Source organism: Leopardus geoffroyi, chromosome D3 (assembly GCF_018350155.1).
Source record: "Leopardus geoffroyi isolate Oge1 chromosome D3, O.geoffroyi_Oge1_pat1.0, whole genome shotgun sequence".
Classification (NCBI taxonomy): Eukaryota; Metazoa; Chordata; class Mammalia; order Carnivora; family Felidae; genus Leopardus; species Leopardus geoffroyi.
Genome location: NC_059339.1, coordinates 94,377,469 through 94,399,588, shown reverse-complemented (window position 1 = coordinate 94,399,588; position 22,120 = coordinate 94,377,469). Strand labels below are relative to the sequence as shown.

The window sequence follows — 22,120 nt, the reverse complement described above, 5'->3', positions numbered from 1 at the left end:
GCTTTGTGTCCAGAAGCAGAGAGGCACTCCGGTGTCAACAGGCACACGGAAGGGACCTACCGCAGATGCCAAGAGTCTAGACATGGAACGACTCAGCTTCTTGTAAAACATTAGCCAATAGAGGCCGCGAGTCTGTAGTGACGCAGGAATAAAAGAGAAACAGAGAGGAGGGAAAAAACCTTCGCCGCCATCGGAGGGCGGGCGTCTGCACCGCGCTGGCTACCCAGCCTCCGAGAGGGGGACGTGGCTTTACCATGAGTACGTTTGGGCTCACCCCTTAATCCGGTAGCACAACTCAGCACGGCCATCCTGACACTATGTGCCTCGAACGTGACGCAACGTGCAGAGTGACTGGCACCACGGGCAGCCGTCTGGCTCTGCCCTGAGTACACACTCCGATCAGACACGTAGACCCGCATCCCAGGGTCCAGAGAATACGGGGCGATAGAGAAACACCACACAGAGACGAGAGCAAAGGCCTTCCTGCAGAACGACTCCTGCATTCTTCACAGAGTCAGTGATGTGGGGGATCAGCCAGTGGGAAGAATGTTCTAGAATCAGGATGGCCTGATTCTCTTTGATGGAGTCAAAGTGATTGAGACGTACCAAGCGATGAAGTTTATAAACCAGATTAATTTCATCCAAAAAATCTATAAAAGACAGTGTTCGGACAATTGGGGAAATCTTCGGTGTTACATGGTATTGTGGTTATGGAAAAGAGTGACCTTATTTTTTAGGAAATTCATACTTAATTATTCAGGGATAAATGTCTTGATTTCTGTAAGCTAGTTCCAGAATGGTTCATTATTTCATTTTATATGAACGCACACACGTTTCGTGTACGTACACACACATACATAGGTTTCCATCACACTACTCTTTCTACTTTGTGTATGTTTGAATCTCGGTGAAAAAAAACCTGGGGAAAAACAGCCAAAAGCAAAACAGAACAAAACACAAACTCCAAACCGACCAAACGTAATTCTCGTGATGTTACTTTCTGGGTTGGGCATCCACACCCTTGACCATCTGCTGTGGGTCACGAGGGTTTTCCTTTCTCTCCCGATCCCGCTCAGTCTGATGGATCCAGCCGCCCCCTGCAGCCTTTGGATGGAGTCTGGATCCTGGACACAGTGTGGCCCCAGGCCAAGGACCCAGCTGGGGTGCGTGCTCGTCTGCTGTGTCGTATGTCCACTCCCGGAACCCGTCAACGCACAACACTGGTCTTTGACCAGACAGGACGGGTTAATCTCGTGAAAAGACATTCCCACTGATCTGTCCCTTCCATTCGTGCAGCGCACGTTGACCTGCGCAGCCTCTGTCCACCCGTGGGTCTCGGTGAAAGTGCACTTCTGAAACTGTTGTAGCCAGATTTGGGTTTCGTCCTCTCAGGCCCTGCTTTCTCACTCCCCAAATGCCACGCGGATGCGGGCGTTAAATTAGAATCACACGTGACACTGTCCGCCACAGGACCGGTCACATCAAGAGACTCAGGTGGGACGTCAAAAGACCTGAGCTAGGCCCGGAGCCTGAGGCCCGCAGAGACACCACGGCAAAGGAAGGTCACAGGGTATCCCTTTCTGCCAAATTCTAAGGGACATGAAGCTTCTACCTTCCCCGAGGAGGGGGGAGCCCGGGCTCGCAGCAGGGGGGGCCCAAGTCTATATTCTGGCTCATGACGACCTGCCTTCCACGGGGCCGTGGGGAAGGGATGTCCCCTTGAGACCACGCTGAAACGCCACGTCCAAATGCTGGAGGTTCCCTGCCAGCCGGGCGCTGTGCCCAGCAGGACTCTTGCCGCCCAGGCGGGGAAGCCGGGGGATGAGTCAGAGGACAGGGCTGGGAGACGCGTCCTGGCTGCGACGGCTGTGTATCTGGGGCCCATCACCCGGATCCCTCAGGGTCTCAGAGTCCAGGTGGTAAACCCAGGGTCGAATGAAACTCTCTACCTCTCCTCCAGATTTAAGGTCTGTCAACGCCAGGTAAGAGTGGACGGCAAGGGAGCCGTGGTGTTTTGGAAAATAGCAGACTGGGGAGGAGGAAAGTAGCAGCAAAGGCTGAAGAGGGGAGGGGCTCAAGCCCATGAGGAGAGCCTGGGGGGCAGGCAGTGCAGGTGAGGGGGGGGTGTAGGTGAGGGACCCCCTGGGGGGGCAGGTGTGGGACCCTGGGGGGGCAGGTGAGGGAGGGGGTGTAGGTGTGGGAACCTGGGGGGGCAGGTGAGGGAGGGGGTGTAGGTGAGGGACCCCCTGGGGGGGCAGGTGAGGGGGGGGTGTAGGTGAGGGACCCCCTGGGGGGGGCAGGTGTGGGACCCTGGGGGGGCAGGTGAGGGACTCCCTGGGGGGCAGGTGAGGGACCCTGGGGGCACAGGTGAGGGAAGGGTTGTAGGTGAGGGAGGGAGTGTAGGTGAGGGACCCCCTGGGGGGGCAGGTGTGGGACCCTGGGGGGGCAGGTGAGGGAGGGGGTGTAGGTGAGGGACTCCGGGGGGCAGGTGAGGGAGGGGGTGTAGGTGCGGGACCCTGGGGGGGGCAGGTGAGGGAGGGGGTGTAGGTGCGGGACCCTGGGGGAGCAGGTGAGGGAGGGGGTGTAGGTGAGGGACCCCCTGGGGGGGCAGGTGTGGGACCCTGGGGGGGCAGGTGAGGGACTCCCTGGGGGGCAGGTGAGGGACCCTGGGGGGGCAGGTGAGGGAGGGGGTGTAGGTGAGGGACCCCCTGGGGGGGCAGGTGTGGGACCCTGGGGGGGCAGGTGAGGGACTCCCTGGGGGGCAGGCGAGGGACCCTGGGGGGGCAGGTGAGGGAGGGAGTGTAAGTGAGGGACCCCCTGGGGGGGCAGGTGCGGGACCCTGGGGGGGACAGGTGAGGGAGGGGGTGTAGGTGAGGGACCCCCTGGGGAGGCAGGTGTGGGACCCTGGGGGGGCAGGTGAGGGACTCCCTGGGGGGCAAGTGAGGGACCCTGGGGGGGCAGGTGAGGGAGGGGGTGTAGGTGAGGGACCCCCTGGGGGGCAGGTGAGGGACCCTGGGGGCACAGGTGAGGGAAGGGTTGTAGGTGAGGGAGGGGGTGTAGGTGAGGGACCCCCTGGGGGGGCAGGTGTGGGACCCTGGGGGGGCAGGTGAGGGACTCCCTGGGGGGCAGGTGAGGGACCCTGGGGGGGCAGGTGAGGGAGGGGGTGTAGGTGAGGGACCCTGGGGGGGCAGGTGAAGGACTCCCTGGGTAGCAGGCGAGGGACCCTGGGGGGGCAGGTGAGGGACTCCCTGGGGGGCAGGTGAGGGACCCTGGGGGGGCAGGTGAGGGAGGGGGTGTAGGTGAGGGACCCTGGGGGGGCAGGTGAGGGACCCCCTGGGGGGCAGGTGAGGGACCCTGGGGGCACAGGTGAGGGAAGGGTTGTAGGTGAGGGAGGGGGTGTAGGTGAGGGACTCCAGGGGGCAGGTGAGGGAGGGAGTGTAGGTGAGGGACCCTGGGGGGGCAGGTGAGGGAGGGGGTGTAGGTGAGGGACCCCGGGGGACAAGTGAGGGACCCTGGGGGTGTAGGTGAGGGACCCTGCGGGCGCAGGTGTGGGAGGGGGTGTAGGTGAGGGACCCCGGGGGGCAGGTAAGGGGGGGTTGTAGGTGAGGGACCCTGGGGGGGCAGGTGAGGGAGGGGGTGTAGGTGAGAGAGGGGGTGTAGGTGAGGGACCCCCTGGGGGGTAGGTGAGGGACCCTGGGGGGGCAGGTGAGGGAGGGGGTGTAGGTGAGGGAGGGGGTGTAGGTGAGGGACCCCCTGGGGGGGGCAGGTGAGGGAGGGGGTGTAGGTGAGGGACCCTGGGGGGGCAGGTGAGGGAGGGGGTGTAGGTGAGGGACCCCCTGGGGGGGGCAGGTGAGGGAGGGGGTGTAGGTGAGGGACCCCCTGGGGGGGGCAGGTGAGGGAGGGGGTGTAGGTGAGGGACCCTGGGGGGGCAGGTGAGGGAGGGGGTGTAGGTGAGGGACCCCCTGGGGGGGGCAGGTGAGGGAGGGGGTGTAGGTGAGGGACCCCCTGGGGGGGCAGGTGAGGGAGGGGGTGTAGGTGAGGGACCCCGGGGGACAAGTGAGGGACCCTGGGGGTGTAGGTGAGGGACCCTGCGGGCGCAGGTGAGGGAGGGGGTGTAGGTGAGGGACCCTGGGGGGGCAGGTGAGGGAGGGGGTGTAGGTGAGGGGCCCCCTGGGGGGTAGGTGAGGGACCCTGGGGGGGCAGGTGAGGGAGGGGGTGTAGGTGAGGGACCCCGGGGGACAAGTGAGGGACCCTGGGGGTGTAGGTGAGGGACCCTGCGGGCGCAGGTGTGGGAGGGGGTGTAGGTGAGGGACCCTGGGGGGGCAGGTGAGGGAGGGGGTGTAGGTGAGGGACCCTGGGGGGGCAGGTGAGGGAGGGGGTGTAGGTGAGGGACCCCGGGGGACAAGTGAGGGACCCTGGGGGTGTAGGTGAGGGACCCTGCGGGCGCAGGTGTGGGAGGGGGTGTAGGTGAGGGACCCTGGGGGGGCAGGTGAGGGAGGGGGTGTAGGTGAGGGACCCTGGGGGGGCAGGTGAGGGAGGGGGTGTAGGTGAGGGGCCCCCTGGGGGGTAGGTGAGGGACCCTGGGGGGGCAGGTGAGGGAGGGGGTGTAGGTGAGGGACCCCGGGGGACAAGTGAGGGACCCTGGGGGTGTAGGTGAGGGACCCTGCGGGCGCAGGTGTGGGAGGGGGTGTAGGTGAGGGACCCTGGGGGGGCAGGTGAGGGAGGGGGTGTAGGTGAGGGACCCTGGGGGGGCAGGTGAGGGAGGGGGTGTAGGTGAGGGGCCCCCTGGGGGGTAGGTGAGGGACCCTGGGGGGGCAGGTGAGGGAGGGGGTGTAGGTGAGGGACCCCGGGGGACAAGTGAGGGACCCTGGGGGTGTAGGTGAGGGACCCTGCGGGCGCAGGTGAGGGAGGGGGTGTAGGTGAGGGACCCCCGGGGGGCAGGTGAGGGAGGGGGTGTAGGTGAGGGACCCCCTGGGGGGGGCAGGTGAGGGAGGGGGTGTAGGTGAGGGACCCTGGGGGGGCAGGTGAGGGAGGGGGTGTAGGTGAGGGACCCCCTGGGGGGGGCAGGTGAGGGAGGGGGTGTAGGTGAGGGACCCCCTGGGGGGGCAGGTGAGGGAGGGGGTGTAGGTGAGGGACCCTGGGGGGGCAGGTGAGGGAGGGGGTGTAGGTGAGGGACCCCCTGGGGGGGGCAGGTGAGGGAGGGGGTGTAGGTGAGGGACCCCCTGGGGGGGCAGGTGAGGGAGGGGGTGTAGGCGAGGGGCCCCCTGGGGTGTAGGTGAGGGACCCTGGGGGGGCAGGTGAGGGAGGGGGTGTAGGTGAGGGACCCCGGGGGGCAGGTAAGGGGGGGTTGTAGGTGAGGGACCCTGGGGGGGCAGGTGAGGGAGGGGGTGTAGGTGAGAGAGAGGGTGTAGGTGAGGGACCCCCTGGGGGGTAGGTGAGGGACCCTGGGGGGGCAGGTGAGGGAGGGAGTGTAGGTGAGGGACCCTGGGGGGGCAGGTGAGGGAGGGGGTGTAGGTGAGGGACCCCGGGGGACAAGTGAGGGACCCTGGGGGTGTAGGTGAGGGACCCCGGGGGTCAGGTAAGGGGGGGTTGTAGGTGAGGGACCCCAGAGGGCAGGTGAGGGAGGGTGTGTAGGTGAGAGAGGGGGTGTAGGCGAGGGGCCCCCTGGGGGGTAGGTGAGGGACCCTGGGGGGGCAGGTGAGGGAGGGGGTGTAGGCGAGGGGCCCCCTGGGGGGTAGGTGAGGGACCCTGGGGGGGCAGGTGAGGGAGGGGGTGTAGGTGAGGGACCCCCGGGGGGCAGGTGCGGCAGGTTGGCACGGAGCTGGTTGTGAGCTGTGACATCATCCCTTCTCCGGGTGGTGAGCACCCCAAATCCCCTTCAAGCCTTCAGTCTGGGATCTTGGGAGGGGCTGGAAGAATAAACAGTCCTGTGGGGGATGGGGGAGGCTGGAGCCTTGGGGACTCATAGGACAAAGGATGGGGCTGGGGGACAGCGGACACGGGCTCTCTGGGGGATCCCAGTCCATCCCGCTCTGCAGTTAAAACTCAAGCCGGCACCCTTGACCGCCTCCTGCCGGCCTTCCCGAGTAGCCCTGGGCTCCGGGGAGCCATCCTGAGGGGACAGGTGTGCAAAGTGGCCTCGCTCAGGACACAGGTCGTGGGCTGGCTCCTTCCTATCCGTCACCTAACCTGTGAGGAAGTCAGTGCGTTTGTGGCCTCGTATGGTAAGGTTCTTTAAATGAGATGGTTTCACCGAAAAGATCAGCCTCCCAGTTTTCTCGGGAGTGGGACGCTGGGGACAGGCACGCTTCTTACCTCCTGTCGGCTTCCCCGTGCGGGGGCTCATCCCAGGCGGCCCTTTGCAAATGCTGCCATCTCATCAGGCCCCTGCCAGGGCTTCTCAGGTCCCTGAAACGACACGTCAAATCCCCCTTTAGGGCACGGCTTCTTGACCGTGGTTGGGTCACGAACTTGTCAGAGAATGTGACGACCACAACCCATCTCCTCGGACGTAATCTACATCAGCACACACATAATCGTGGCTCGGCCCGGGCCCCCCCGGCCCTGTGCGTTCCACCCAAGGTCATCTGGACCGGCGTGCGGTTAGGACAGAGAAGCCGGGTCCTGGCTCCTCACCTCTCTCTCTGCATCTGGTGGCTTCTGACCTCCTCCCGGACGTCTGGGCAACGCCAGTGCTCGCCACATCCTACGCGCCCAGAGCGTCTCCTTCCCTCCCCCCGAGAACCAGCCGCCCCTGCATCGATGAAGCTGCTGGAACACAAGTCGCTGTAACCGGGGCGCCTGCTCCCCCTGCCTCGGTGTCCCCGGTCCAGCCGACCCCAGGTGTGCACCACGTCCCCTCCGGGTCAGCCATACCGCGGGGCCCCACGAGACCCGTGAGGGGCAGCCTGGGCCCCCCCACCCGCGGTCCCATTAGTCTGCAAAGACAGACACACACGCCCTCGTATGTGCCTAACACCCCCCCCTCTGCCCGGTGCCTATTTTTGAGAAGACGAGCTGCTCCAGTCCAATTGTAACTGCTAAATCTGTTTCAGCGTATAGGTAAGAGGATTATAATTAGCACACTTGTATGCAAATGTACTGTCAACTTCATTTTTCCTCTGAAGCAGCTATTTCTGGGAGTATTTTTGCTTGTGGAGTCCAGAGAAGAGAGACTTCCCTCCGCCCACCACACTCCAAGCGAGCGCTGTGAGCAGCGGGCAGCGGACGGGTGGGCAGGGGAGTCGCCCATCTGCTCGCCGGTGCTTTCCGGGCCCATAGCTTGCAGGAAACGCAGTCCTGGAGGGAGTGGCTGACACTCCTTCTAGCATTTCCCAAGTCCGCCCTGAGCACCTCTCACCCGCGGTGAGAACCTGTGCAGCCCCTCATCCGGGCAGGGGCTGGACCCTTGGCCCGTCCAGGGCACGGCCCTCAGGGCGCTTCTGCCCATCGATTTCTAGCCTGGCAGTGGTGCTACACACGACCCACGTGAAAACCCAGCTCCTTGAAGGCCGCGGAGACGTGTGAGAGCTGCTACCCCCAGCCACTGAGTCCCCTGCCCTGTCCCGGCCCGAGCCCCCGCTCCATCCGGACGGCCCCGGTGCGGCCTGGCCCTGGCTTGCGGGACAGAGCCACCGAAACAGCAGGGGAAATAATGGGAGCTCGGTTTGAACTTCCCATGGGTTCCGGTAGTTTCCCTGTTCCCGCCCTCTGCCCACCGGCACCCCCGGCACCGGACAGGCCGCGGTGGGGGCTGCGATCCGAGGGCACAGGGTCTGTTTCGGACAAGCCGCCAGGCTCCACTCTGGCTGCACGACCCCGGGGAGTCTCTGCCGAGCCCTCAGTGAGGGGTCCCCAGGCTGGTCCTCAGGCCTCTGTCGCGTCCCCATAAAGGACCAGCGGAGACCAAAGCGGGCCCCCCTCCCACCCCAGTGACAGCAGACACAAACGGCAAATCTCGCTGACCCCAACAGGAAGGGAGCAAATTTCCCAGGCGATTTAATTTTACTTTTCAATCACGACAACTCTTAATTGGTAATTTCTTTCTCAAATCAATTTTATAAAGCAAGCGATTAATCACTGCTCTGCCCCTGAAACAGAACATAGCGCACATAATTCAACTTTCCGTGAGAAGCTGTGTGCACAGTTGTGAAGCTGCCTCGCCGTGGTGCCAACGGCACGTGTGCGGGGGGGGGGGGGCACTGATGGCCCGATTTCTGAGTGGCCGTCATTTCCCCACAGAGGGGACAGCACGTCTCCACGGGGTCTGGCGCTGCCCACTTTTGCAAAAATAAGTCTTCACGTAAAGTCGGAAGCAGCAACCTTCACGTGGAGAACTCACCATCCAGGGTTCCCTCAGCCAGTTTGACGAGAACGCTGTCGCACTCGCCCCGACTTTCGTGCGCCGACACCGCGGGCCCCCCCTCGCTGCCAGGCTGGGGCAGATGCGGACCCAGGGGGCACGTCCCACAACCTGAGCCCACAGACCCACAACGTCCCCTTCAGGGAGCTTCCTTTCTGCGTCGCTTTCAAGACAATCTTTTCAAGCCTGGGCAACGATAGGGGGACAGTCGCGTCCTACAGGTTTGTATGTGATGAGAGGGAAACCCCATGAAATGGTGATGTGATACATCTACCTTTGTGAGACGTCTGTATTGGCACGGAACACCCCGGTATTTGCTCTGGAAGCTGTGTGAGCCGGCAGCAGGGATGGTCAGAGCCTCCCCATCGCTGGGCTCCCGTGATTCCCAAGCACTGCAACTACTTTCACGGTGGGCAGTTCTCCAACCAACAGCACGGAAGGGGCATTTTGTAAAACCACACGCTGGCTTATTCTCTGAAAACTGAGAGTGAACAGTAGTCTGTAACATGTTGCTTTGAAAATAATCATGCTTAAGATTCTAGGATGGCAGGGGCGCCTGGGTGGCTCAGTCGGTTAAGCATCTGACTTCAGCTCAGGTCATGATCTCACAGTCTATGAGTTCAAGCCCCACGTCGGGCTCTGTGCTGACAGCTCAGAGCCTGGAGCCTGCTTCCGATCCTGTGTCTGCCTCTCTCTGCCCCTCTCCTGCTCATGCTCTGTCTCTCTCACTCTTAAAAATGAATAAATGTTAAAAAAAATTTAAGGGGCGCCTGGGTGGCGCAGTCGGTTAAGCCTTGATCTCTTAATCTTGGCTTAGGTCATGATCTCATGGTTCGTGAGTTTGAGCCCCGAGTCGGGCTCCGTGCTGACAGCATGGAGCCTGCTTGGGATTCTCTCTCTCCCTCTCTCCCTGCCCCTCCCCACTCTTGTGCGCACGTGTTCCCTCTCTCTGAAAATAAATAAATGAACTTAAAAAAAATACTAGGAAAAGTGGAATTTATTCCAGGAATGCAGGACAGGTTCAATAGCATCATACATCATAAAAATAAATCTAAGGGGTAAAGAATCATCTGATTATCTCCATAGACACCAAGAAAGCCTCTTAACAATGTCAAGAAGCTGAGGAATATTTCATTAACACATAAACTACCACGTGAAAAGCCAGTCTCTGGTTCAGTACGAGAGGTTTTCCCAGAAAAAGCAAGGGAGGGATACCTGCTGTCTCTGAAATCACTCACCACCCTCCTTGAGGCGCGAACTAGTGAAATCACACAGCAACATGAATTAGAGGAGGGGGTAGGCGAAGAAGGGAAAACCGTGTCCGCTTGGAGACGACAGCACGCTCGGAAAATCGCAGGGAACCAGTGGTAAAACTTTAATGACGGAACAAAAGAACTGAGTGAGGTGGCAGGCCACAAAGCCAACAGTTTTCTTCACACACACAAGAAACAGAGGATGTGACGATCGAGAAGTCCATTTACGACAGCAACAGAAGAAAACCAAATACGTGGGAAGATGTTTCCCAAGGAATGTGTACAGCTTTTACAAGGAGCAACTGAAACACACTCCAGAAACACAAAAGGAGAGCGGAACACAGGGAGGGCATCCCTTGTTCTTGGACAGGACGACCCAGCATTTTACACAAAGAAGTTTTCTCCTAAGGTCGGTTTATACGTTCAATTCAATCCCAGTAAAAGAGCAAGCCTTTTACGGAGCCAGTCACGTAACGCTATGATTCAGATACGCACGCGTCGTCAGGAACACTCCGAAGAAGAAGTTAGGAGAAAAGCCAACATATAAAGAACTCTTACAACTGAGGGACAAAGAACCACAAACCCCATGGAGAAACGAGGGAAAAAACACGAAAAGGCAATCCACAAAAAAGACAAAAATGGCTCTCAGACGTGTGAACAAATGTTGACGCACACTCATCGTCAGAGAAGCAACAGTGAGACGTCATTTCTCGTCCGGGAGGCTTGAACGATTTACAAAGCCAACCGCACGGCACCGTGAGGCCGCCTTGCAGGTGCAGCCCCCCGGAGCGGGTCTGCAGAGAACCTCAGAGCCCACAGCGCGGGTCCCCCGCAGCAGACACCGGAAACGCCCGTGCGGGGGAGGGACCGCACACACCTGGGGGTCCACACGTGGGGTGTTGCCGGGCGCGGAGAATGAGGAAGGTCCCTAGACCTGGCGTGCGCTCCGGGGCAGGCCGTGAGGCGAAACGCAAGGGGCAGAGGAAAACGCAGAGGGCGACACGCTTTGGGTGACACAGACGTACGTGACAATACACACGTGTCTGACTACCGGAAGAAATTCGGGAGGGTGACCCCCTCCGAGCGCCCTTTGCACGGCTACGACCCTTAGAAACACGGTGGTCTCCACAGCCCCTCAGATGCCACGAAATAAATGAGACTTCAGCTCATGTGCCGCATAAAGCACGACGTCACTGCGGCTGAGGAGGCGGGACCCGACCCGAGGAGCCGTGGGGACAATCCAGGGCAGTAAGAGCTGTGCACAGAGGGCCGGCTCAGGCCCGCACCTTCTCACGGGCTGACAACGGCCCTCTCCTCAGCCAAGGGGCAGGGGACAGGCTGAGAAGGCCACGCCGAGTGTGCTGTGGGGGCCTGGGCGGGGGCCTGGGACAGACGTCAGCGGGACGTGGGCACAGCTGAGGGAGGCTTCCAGCCCGGTCAGTGTGCAGGACCAGCGTCCACGGCCTGGTTGGGTCACTGTGTTCTCGTCAGGTGAGACGTGACATTAAGGAGACGAGTGAGAAGGCCCTGTACTAATTTTGCAGCTTTTCTGTAAGCCTAAAATAGTTCAAATAAAGCCTTTTTGTTTTTGGTTTTTTTAAATCTAACTCTTCTGCTTCAACCCTGGGGCACTGGAATGAAATGTCGTGAGTCTGCATTTGACCAGTTTTACTGGAACCCTCACACCCTCCCCCAAATATTAGTGCTGGGAGTTTCGCACAGGCCAAACCTACCAGGATGTTCAGCCCACTTCTAGGATGGCCTCTCAAAACCCCAACGGTGTTTTCTTTCCAGAAATAGAAAAAACCTATTCTAACATTCATGAGGAACATTGGAGACTCGGAATCGCCAAAATAACCTTGAAGAGAACAACAAAGTTGGAAGTCTCGCACTTCCCAACCTCCAAACATACCACAAAGCTACAGTAATCAAGAGTACGGCCCTGGCAGACGCACAGACACACTGATGAGTGTCACGTACCAGGAAGTCCAGAAATAAGTCCTCACATCCGTGTTCTGCTGATTTTAGACAAGGGTGCCAACACCACTCAATGTGGAAAAAACAGTCTTGTCTGCAAATGGCACTGGCAAAACTGGGCGTCTGCATGCAAAAGGGTGAACTTAAATCCCTACCTCACACCATTGATAAAACTTAACTCAAAGTACATAAAAAATCTAAGTTTAAGAACTAAAACTATAAAACTCTTAGGGAAAAACACAGTGTGAAACCTTCACAGCTTTGGATTCGGCAGTGGTTTCTTAAATATGCCACAGAAGCACAGGCAACAAAAGGAAAAAATAGATCAGTTGGGCTCTATTAACGACTTTTGTTCTCCCATGGACACTATCAGCAAAGTGAGAAGATAGCCCACGCAACGCAGAAAGTATTTCCCCATCACGCACACAGTAAGGACTTAACATTGACAATGTGTAAGAGCCCCCACAACTCCACAACAACAAAACAGCCCAGTTAGAAAACGGGCAAAGGACTGGAAGAGACATTTCTTCAAAGAAGACATACATATGGCCAATAAATGCCCCAAAAGATGCTCACTGTCACTAGCTATTGGGGAAACGCAGATCACAGCCGCAATGACATTTCACCTGCCACCTCAGGGATGGCTAGAATCACAAAGACAGAAAGGTGTGGGTAAGGATGTAGAGAGACCAGAACCCCGTGCACGGCTGGTGGGATGTAAAGGTGCAGCTGCTGTGGAAGAGTCTGGAGGGTCCTCAAAAATTAAACATAGAATTATAATATAACCATGCAATCCCACCCCTAAGTAATGCTTAAAATACTCGGAAGTAGGGACTCCAGCAGATACGTGTAAGCTAATGTTCACAGCGGCCTTATTCACACTCGCCAAAAGGTGGGAGCATCCTCCAACGGATGGATGGATAAAGACAATGGTATATTTGTACAACCTTCTGTGTTTTTTTCTTGAAGTTAAGAGAAGAAACGAAAAAAATAATTATAGGGTAATTTAAATTAAACTCCGTATTTTTACCAAAAAAAAAAAAAGAAAAAAGAAAAAGAAAGAAAATGAGGTGTAAACATGCACTGGGATGTTTTCAGCCGCAAGAAGGAGGGAGGTACTGATCCGCGCAGTGACACGGAGAGACCGCGAAAACATTGTGCTAAGTGAGTAAGCCAGACACAGGAAGGACAGACAGCGCGTGAAATGGCTAGAAAAGGCAAAGTTATGGAGACAGAAAGTAGCTTAGAAGTTGCCAGGGAGGCTGGGGGAGGGAGGGGGAGTTAGCGCTCAGTGGGTGCAGCGACCGCAGTCACTGCCGCCACATAGGAAAGTTTGGAATGGCTGCAACGGCAGCGTCTGTATTCCGCAGGGTGGACAGTGCTGGCTCTGGCCCTGCCGGCCGAGCCCTGAGCCGCACCCCTACGTCCACCTGCAAGGTTGCGAGCGTCCGTGCGGCCACGTGCCGTGACGCAGGGTGGAGGACGCGCCGTCCAGGGGCATCGGCCTGCCCAGCATCCCTCTGCAGACTTCTTCCACGGCCTGCGTCCTGTGGGCACGTGGTCTGCGCCCCTGCCTCCCGGCACGGCCACTGCCCCTCCCCGGCCTTGGAGGGGGGGGGGTGCGGGTTAAGGGCTCAGTCCCACCCCAGGGCTGCACAGCCAGCTTCCCCACCAGGGCCGCGTGCACCCAGCTGCTCCTTTCCTCTGTCTTTCGTTTCCTTCAGCTCCTTGCTGTCACAGGCGCCTCAGTTTGTCATCTGACACACCGGAGCGTCTACCCTGGCCAGGTGCCGGGCCGGGCCCTGGGCTCTGAGAGGCTGGACCACTTGTCCTCAGTGATGGCAGCCAGACCCCGGGGCCACGGCGGGCCACGGCTCGGTGCAGCCAACTGGGGGGCCGTTTTCAACGGCAAGGCTGCCAGAGGCCCACCTCGGGGTAACTGGGGAGCGGCCCTCCCTGCAAAGCATCGGCAAGCTCGGCGCCTTCAAGGAGGGTGCCTTCCAGCCGCTTCTTCCAGGAGGCGTTTCTCCGTCTCGGACACAAGGGGCTCGGGGCGGGAGGGGCTGCTCCTTGGAGACACAGAGCTGATCTGGAGCCCGTCTCCCTGACATAAAGCTACTTAACTGCTCCTGAAGGCACCCTGCACCCTCCGAGGCGCCATCAGGACGGCGAAGGGGCCTCCAGGCAATCCGCCTGTGGGCTGCTGTGACTTTCAGGCCTCAGAAAACAACATTTTTAAAAGAAATTCTGCTTTCTGTCAGCAGAGCGAAGGCTCCCCCGCCTTCACGTTTATCTCCAGCTGCTACAGTTCAAAACGAGTCAAATAAAGCCAACGTCCCGGTCCCGCAAAGTCGTCAGGGCCCCGGCAGCCTGGAGTCGCGGGTGTGCCGTCCCAGCCCTTCTTCAACGGCATGGCACCTCACCTGCCAGAGGCCGCGGGGGTCAGGGAGGGCCACGGGGTCGGTGACTACCACCGCTTCTAACGACAGCAATGCCTTCCTGGAAAACGCCTGTGCCGCTTACGTCTTCTCCTCCAGGAAGTCAGTCCTATGGTGGCACCGGGGCGCTAGTGATAAGGAGCCGGTGGGTGGGGGGGGGGGGTGTCCCGACTGCTGTCCTCAACTCACCGGACAGGTCCAGGTTGGGGCAGGGTCCGTCCATGTTTGCAAAGCTTGGGGGACCTCGTGGCAGAAGCAGAGTGAGGGAAGCTGGACAGCAGAGGCCCCAGGAAGCAGGTATGTGTGGGGCGCGGCCCTGGACCCTGCAGAGCCCAGGCCGTTGTAAGTGAAAGACAACGGCACGTATGGTAGCATCAAACAGGATAACATACTTAGGAATACACCTGACCACGGAGGTGAGTTTTCTGTGAAAACTACCAAGGCTGCTGGATGAAATTAAAGATCACACAGCTACTAGGAAGTACACCCTGGGGTGCGTGGAGGGCCCAGTCGGTTAAGCGTCCGACTTCGGCTCAGGTCGTGATCTCACGGTTTGTGGGTTCGAGCCCCGCGTGGGGCTCTGTGCTGACAGCTCAGAGCCTGGAGCTGCTTCGGATTCTGTGTCTTCCTGTCTCTCTGCCCCTCCCCTGCTCATTCTCTCTCTTTCTCTCTCTCTCTCTCTCTCTCTCTCCCTCTCTCAAAACATAAATAAATAAACTTAGAAAACAGTTAAAAAAAGAGGACGTACGCCCCACGTTCCTGTACTGGACGAAGGTGTCTACACCACCCAGAACGACCTGGAGACCCAGTGCAGCCCTATCAAAGTCCCAACAACACGTGTTTGCAGAAACCGAAGAAATCTATGTGAGATCTCTGAACAGCCGAAAGAGTCTTGAAAACAAACCACGTTGGATGTCTCACACTTCCTGATTTCAAAGCCACCACAAGTAGAGTTCTGCTGGCATCGAGACAGACTCACGGACCAAAGGGTTAGAGCAGAGAGCCCAGAATGAAGTCACCGTGCGTGGTCACGGATGCTGGTGAAGACACCGAGGCCATCCACTGGGGAGAGGACGGTCTTTGACAAATGGCGCTGGGAACGCTGGACGTCCACGTGCAAAAGAAAGGGGCCGGACCCTCGCCGCACGCCAGACTGAAGAACTGACTCAACACGGACCAATGGGCTGAATGTAAGAGCCAAACCTTAAACCTCCTAGAAGGAAACAGTGCCTTCATGACACTGCGTTTGGTGGTGAGCTCTCGGAGAGGACACGAAAGGCACAAGTAACAAAAGAAAAAATCCACTAATTGGACTTCCTCAACCCTAAACCATTTTGTGGACACACAACAGTATCAACAGTGGAAAGGCCCACAGATCAGATTGAAGGGAGAAAGTGTTTTCAAACCATATATCTGATCAAGGATTAATATCCAGAATACTCCATGTATCCAGAGAACACAGCAGCACCAAGAAAACAATTGTAAATGGGCAAAGCATTTGAATAGACGCTTCTCCAAGGAAGATACCCAGATAGCCGAGAAGCATGCGAAAAGATGCTCTAACATCGTTAATCACTAGAGAAATGACGCCATCCACACCCGCTAGGAGGGCCGTTCCAAGAAAACACACAGAACGTAACAAGTGTTCGCAAGGAAGCGGAGGCCTGGGGCCCTGGGAGCGTACACGGGTGTAGCTACTGTGCACACGGTGTGGAAATTCCTCGAAACGTTAAAAGTGGAACCACCACAGGGTCCAGTAAGTCCGCCTCCGGGCATCTGCCCCAAGATGCATCAGACATTTGTACACCCACGTTCACAGCAGCATCACTCACAACAGCCGGAAGGTGGAAACAGCCCACGTGTCCGTCAGCGGGTGAATCGAGAGCAGAGTGCGGTCTATCCATCCGCTGGAATATTATTCAGCCTCAAAGAGGAACGAGATTCTGACCCCTGCAGAAATTCACGAGCCTCGACGACGCCGTGCTGAGTACAACGGGCCGGTAACGAGGGGCACACTGAGGTGCCGACACGCGGGCAGGGTCTGGGGCGGGGGCGGCGCGCTGCCGTTTAACGTGCTTGGATGAGAAAGGTCCAGAGACGGATGGTGATGGCCGGACAACAGCGTGAATGTATTCCCGCCCCCGGACCGCCACTTAGAGGCAGGTGAGCGGCACCTGTCACGTGATGTGTATTTTACCACAGTAACAACCCTCCAAAGCCGTGTAGTTGCTTGTGGTCTTGTCACCGAGTCGTCGTCCAGATTACAGGGATCACAAAGAAAGCGCCGTTTACACGTCCAGCACACCCCACGCGGAGTCCTGAAGCCACCCTGGCTACACCTCATCACCCTCCTCTTGGCCACACTTGGCACGAGGAACCCCCCAAATTCTCAGGTGAAGTGCCCTCCTCAGGAGACTCGCTCAGAATTTCCCGAACAGACCACAGGTGGCCGACGCACACACGGGAGTCCCCGGAAATACCCCCTCTGTCCTCTGTGGCCAGGCGCCCCCCTAGAAGCTGGGTGCCCTCCCCGCCGAGACCCACTCCTCGGCCCATGGTCTGTGGCAGCTGAGGGGCGTCAGGGGGCCACAGGCGGCCACGGGCCTCTCCCGGGAGGGGCTGGGAGCCCAGAGGCGGAGTCAGGGTTCAAGAAGATCCCGAGGCCGTAGGGGCCATCTGGGCACACCACTCCAGCCTGGCTGTCTGCAGAGGACGTCAGCTTTGGGTCCCCGAGGCTCCCCTCACGGCCATCCGTCTCGCTGAGATGCCCTCCCTTCCTGCCCCAACTCTGTCCACACCCGGTCTTGCCCCTGCTCTGGGTGGAGCCACACTCAGAGGTAGGACACCTGCCCAGGAACCCGGGTTTTAACACGTGAACAACTTCTCCGCTGACTCCTCAGTGATCAGGTCACAACCAGCCGTGTTCCTTTCCGATTATTTGGGGTTCTCTTACTTCTCCTCAGTTTGGATGGTCTCCTAAGCTGGTGATGGTGTTTGCTGTGAAGAGTCAGGGTGACGGGCTGCCGGGTCGGGAGGAGGAAGGGGCCCCGGCCCCTCCAGCTTCTCCGAGGCTCTGGAATGCAGGAGCACTTGGCGTGGGCGGGCATCCCTCTGTGCTGGGGTCCTCGCCCCGTGCACGCCCTCTGGGGTGACGGGAGCTCTCGCTCCGAGAGCTTCCTCTTCGTGGCCTCTTGCGGGGTGGCCGGCTTGTGGGTCCCGGGGTGGGGGGGTGGGGGGGTGGGCTGCCCCCCCTTCAAGGGTCAAGGATGAGGCCTTGAGAGAGATGGGAAAGGTGGTGGGGGTCCAGGAGCCCCAGGGCAGGGGAAGCTGTGGGCACGATGATGGGGAAGGGCAGAGGATGGGGCATCCCAGAAAGCTCTGTGCCCACCCAGTACCTGCTGACCCTCAAGTATGTGACGGCCTGTGCGACACCTGTGCGGGACCCCTGGGCGTGACGACCGTGGCTTCAGGGAGCCAAAGAGCCACTGGGGCTGGGTTACTGCCCACGTGCCTGCCCCCAGGCATCTGCTTGGTTCAGGAATAAAATCTGCAAATTCTGTATGTGTGACGGCCGTGTCTCTGCGGTCCTTGCTTTCTCTCCTCATGGTGGCCGGGCTGTCCCTCCGCTCGCTCACATGCTGGCCCTGCTGATGCGTGCATGGCCTTACTCAAGTCAGCAAACGTCCCTGTGGGAACGTCTCGCTCCCACACCGTCTACGTCTAGCTAACGCCCAGCATGGCGACTGACCCGGGGGCCACCCAGGGGTGGGGCCCCCCAGCAGATACGACACTCTTCTCTGTTCTTTTAGCCACAAGAAGGGTATGTTCTTGTTTTTCTTATTCTTCTCTACGTTCATTCGCCTAAATGAGTCTCAGACGTTCAACTTCATAAAAAATAATGTTCCGATGATAAAAGTAACCCATGGGAAAAATGGGAAATCGCACAGTAGAGTAAAATAGAAGGAAAAGAACACCTTTAACCCCAGCGCCCCACACAGCCGTGGGAACCTGGGCCCTCTTCCTCGTGGCTGGCTGACTCCGTATATGGGCCGCGGGGCTCCGGGTCAAGGGCAGAGAGGGGCGGGGCTGCACCCTGGGAGGACGGGTCGCCACGGCAGGAAAGCCCCTGGGGCAGGAGTTCGAGCGTCCTCAGATTCGTGTCCAGGACTCTGCTCCTTCCTCCCTCCCCAGAAGAAGTCAACAGTCAAAAAGGTCGAGCAAGGCCTGCGAGGACAAGTTTGGGGTCTGTGCCGTCTGGTTGGACGGGACGGACGGCCATGGAGTGTGATGAGGTCCACGCTTCTGGTAAACGGTGGTTCTCTCACTGACACTGGGAATCCAGTATAAACATGGCACTGGGGCTTCTTCGACGCCATTAGAAGCCACTCCGCCACATTCGTCTACACCGCTGGCGAGCGTGTTTACAGAAAGCGTGCATACTGTCTCAACCCGAGGATGCGTCACGACTTACTTCGGCGAGTGGACAGTATTTCAATACTAACCTACAGTCAGACGCTGTGAACGCTCCCGCGCTTGTCCTGAGACGCTTTCCTCATCCCAACTGTCTCTATATTAGCATTTACAACAGCCCCCGTGTCCACCGTCCCCTTCAAATTCAATCCAACACCCACAGGTGACTTTCAAGGTGACACATTTGCCCAGAGCTTTTACTAAACCTTTCTATGAAATATTTGCATACACATTCTGAAGATAAAACTTACTTTGAAATATCTGTGGCTTCATATGCAATTGAAGCACTAATACAAGCACATTCCGCGTGCCCCTTACCTAGTTCCCCCGTGTTAAAACCACCGGGATGTTGACACTGATGCCCCATATGCGGGACGTGCATCCTGACACCCAGGTCCCTCCCTGTCCCTGCCTCCATAACCCCTGGCAACTGCTAATCTGTTTCCCATCTCTGTAATTTGTCATTTCGAGAATATTATAGAAACTGGAATCATTAGATGATCATTTAGAGATTCACCTATTTTATTCAGCATAATTCCCTGAAGATTCATCCAAGTTGTTGGGTGTGTTAATAGTTTACTCCTTGTGGCACCCGGGTGGCTCAGTTAGTTGAATGTCTGACTTTGGCTCAGGTCATGATCTCACAGTTCATGAGTGTGAGCCCCACGTGGGGCTGGCTCACTGCTGTCAGCAGAGATCCCGTTCCAGATCCTCTGTCTCCCTCTCTCTCTGTCCCTCCCCCACTCGCTCTCTCTCTGTCTCTCAAAAACAAATAGACATTGAAAAAAAAATTGTTTACTCCTTCTCACTGCTGAGTAGTGTGTCGTGTGAGGACATCTGTGGTGTAAGCATTCACCCATAGAGGGACATGGGATTGCGTCCGGTTTTCGACTATTACAAACAGCACTACTATAAACAGTTGTGTACAGGTGTTTGTGTGAATAGAAGTTGTCATTTCTCTGGGATAAATGCCCAGGAGTGTAACCACAGGGTCACGTGGTAGTTCCGTGATTGATTAGCAATGGCCAAACTATTTTTAGAGTGGTCATATCATTTTCCATTCCTATCAGCAGTGTATGAGAGATCATTTCTCTACATCCTCATCAGTATTGGGGTTTACTTTTATTTCAGTCACTTTGATAAGTGTGTGATGATAACCTCTTTATGGTTTTAATTGCATTTCCCTAATAGCTAATGATGTTAGACACCTTTCCATGTGCTCATTTAACATCTGTATATCGTCTTCAGTGAAATATCTTTTCATACATTTTGTTCATTTAATTGCATATTTTGTTTGTGTTTTTTGGGGGGGGTGGATTGCTATTGAGTTTTGAGAGTTCTTTATATATTACAGATTTTGGTCCTTTATTGGATGTGTGGTTTGCAAATATTTTCTCTCACTTTAGCTTTCCCTTTCATGCTCTTAAATGGTCCTTTGAAGGGCAGTTTTTAATTTTCATGAGGTCAGATTTATCAAGTCTACTTTTCATGGATCATGCATTTGGTGTCAAGTCTATCGCTTATTTATTTTTGAGAGAGAGAGAGGCAGAGCGTGAGCAGGGGAGGGGCAGAGAGAGGAGACACAGAATCTGAAGCAGACTCCAGGCTCCGAGCTGCCAGCACAGAGCCCGACGCGGGACTCGAACCCACGAACCGCGAGATCATGACCTGAGCCGAAGTTGGACGCTCAACCGACTGAGCCACCCAGGCGCCCTGGTGTGAAGTCTAAAAACTATTTGCCTAACCCTAGATCCAAATGGTTTTCTCTCATTTTTTTCTAAAAGTCTCATAGCTGTACGTTTTACATTTAAATTTATGATGCATTTTTAAAAATATTTATTTATTTATTTATTTTGAGAGAGAGAGAGAGAGAGAGAGAGAGAGAGTGGGGGAGGGGCAGAGAGAGAGAATCCCAAGCAGGCTCCATGCTGTCAGTTGTAGAGCCCCACCTGGGGCTTGATCTCACAACTGTGAGCTCATGAGCCGCAATTAAGGGTCAGACACTTAACCGAGGTTAAGTATGAGGTCAGGTATGAGGTTCTTTTTTTCCCCACCTGTGGATGACCAGTTGCTTAACTGTCATTTGTTGTGACGACTCTGCTTCCTCCACTGACCTGGCTTTGCAGCTTTGTTACAAATCAGTTGGACATACTGGTGTGGGTCTGTATTCTGTTCCTTTGTTCTGTGCATCTCTCTGTCTCTCTGCCAGCATCACATGGTTCTGGCTCCTGGATCTATATAATGAACATTAATACTGGGTAGTGAGACCTGGTTTTCAAGATTGTTTGAGCTATGTTGGAGCTCACGCCTTCCCATATGAATTTCAGAATAAGCTGCCTATGTGTTACAAAAATTCTTGTTGTGATTTTGATAGAAACTTTATCAAATCCACAGATCAATTTGAGAAGAAGAGACAAGTAAACTATATAGGGTCTTCCAATCCATGAACATGGTATATCTTTTCATTTGTTTAGGTGGTTTGGGGGGGTACATGCCTTGGAATTTTCTACGCAGATAATCATACTATCTGCAAAGAGGAGCAGTTCTATTTCTTCCTTTCCAACCTATACCATTTTTGTTTCCTTTTCCTGTTTTACCTACCTTCCAGTACTAGGTTGAGTAACAGCGGTGAGGGTGGACAGTTTTGTCTTGCTCCTGATCTTAGGGGAAAACATTCAGCCTCTTGCCATGTGTATGCTGTTAGCTTTAGGCTTTTTGGAGATGTTCTTTATCTGGTTAAATATCTATTTCTAGTTTTCTGAGAGTTTTCATTACAGGTGGGTGTTGGACCTTATCAAATGCTTTCTCTGCACCAGTTGATCTGATTGTGTATCTCTCCTGTGGATGTGGTGGATCACACTGGTTGATTTTTGAATACTGAGCCAGCCCTGCACACCTGGAGTAAATTTCACCTGGTCCAACAGCTTTCTACATTGCTGGAGAAATCTGCTAATATTTTGCTTACAATTTTGTGTCTAAGTTCACGAAAACTACTGATATGTAGTTCCTTTTCTGTGCCGTCTAGTGTGGTCTCCAGGTAATGCTGGCCTCAGAAAGTGAGTTAGGAGTTTCCTCCTTTTTGTTGAATGTTTGATAGAATTAAGTCGTCTTCAAATGTTTGGTAGAATTTTCCAGTGAGACTACCTAGGCTTGAATATCTCCTTTCTTAGGAGTCTTAAAAGAATTTATCCCATTTTGTAAGTTGTATTAAGACTGGTGGGGGCCCGTTTCAGCCCAGGGACAGGGCAGCCATGCAAGGCTGACTGAGTGAGCGGCGCAGGACTAGCCTGGCCCAAATGCAGGTGCCTACCTGGGGCACAGACCCTGGCCCTGCGCTCAGGATCCCCCACGGCCCCTGCAGGCTGGGTGCCCACCGTGGTGGACGAGGAGTTTGAAGCCCAGAGCAGCGAAGGAGGCAAGGAGGAAGACTTTCGTGAAATCCCACAACCACGGTGGGCCGGGGCAGTTAGCGTCATTCTGAAGCTCTTGCATCTTCTAGAAGAGAGGAACAGCCTTCTATTCTAGGGCGGCATGCCACAGTGCACCGTATGAGATGATTCGGGGGACACGAGTGTCCTCCTTGCTGTGACTGAGGGTCAGGACAGAAGCCCCACAGAGCA

The 22,120-nt window shown here is 56.6% G+C and overlaps 1 protein-coding gene across 2 annotated transcripts in view; it reads right to left on the bottom strand.

The window, feature by feature from the left end:
- Positions 1-22,120, bottom strand: part of KCNG2 (potassium voltage-gated channel modifier subfamily G member 2) — a 79,375-nt gene that overhangs the window by 45,663 nt on the left and 11,592 nt on the right. For both annotated transcript variants that reach the window (XM_045458059.1, XM_045458060.1), the window contains one exon: positions 6,316-6,408. The gene's annotated coding sequence lies outside the window, so the exon portion shown is untranslated. The remainder of the gene's footprint in view (positions 1-6,315; positions 6,409-22,120) is intronic.